We start from the raw sequence: 853 nt of genomic DNA, 5'->3' as shown, positions 1-853 counted from the left end.
AAAGAATGGGAATTCCAGAACATTTAATTGTGCTCACATGGAGCCTGTGCATAGACCAAGAGGTCGTTGTTTAGACAGTACAAGGGGATACTGCATGGCTTAAAATCAGGAAGGGTGTACATCATGGTTGTATCCTTTCACCATATTTATTCAATCTGTATTTTGAGCAAATAATCAGAGAAGCTGGATTATGTAGAGAAGAATGTGGCATCTGGATTGGAGAAAGAATGATTAACAACCTATGATATGCAGGTGATACAATCTTGCTTGCTGAAAGAAAGATGACTTGAAGCACTTAGTGATGAAGATCAAAGACTACAGTCTTCAGTATGGATTACAACTCAACTTAAAGAAAATGAAAATCCTCACAACTGGACCAATAAGCAACATCATGATAAATGGAGAAAAGTTAGAAATTGTCAGGGATTTCATTTTACTTGGATCTGCAATCCACAGCAACAATCATGGAATCAGATGTCATGTTGCACTGGGAAAATCTACTGCAAAAGACCTCTTTAAAGTTTTAAGAAGCAAAGATGTCTCTTTAAAGACTAAAATGCATCTGACCCAAGCCATGGTATTTTCACTAGCCTCGTATGCCTGTGAAAGTTGGACAATGAATAAGGAAGACCAAAGAAGAGTTGATGCCTTTGAATTGTGGTGCTGGCAAAGAATACTGAAAATACCATGGACTGCCAGAAGAATACACAAATCTGTCCTGGAAGAAGTGCAGCCAGAATGCTCTTTGGAAGTAAGAATACCCAGACTTCATTCATCTCACTTACTTTGACCACGTTGTCAGAAGGGACCGTTATCTGGAGAGGGACATCATGCTTGGTACAGTAGAGGGTCA

This window comes from Orycteropus afer, unplaced genomic scaffold (genome assembly GCF_000298275.1).
Source record: "Orycteropus afer afer isolate SDZICR_OR568_19922 unplaced genomic scaffold, OryAfe1.0 scaffold00071, whole genome shotgun sequence".
Lineage (NCBI taxonomy): Eukaryota > Metazoa > Chordata > Mammalia > Tubulidentata > Orycteropodidae > Orycteropus > Orycteropus afer.
The sequence above is the reverse complement of the archived record's forward strand: the minus strand, read 5'-3'. Positions refer to the sequence as shown.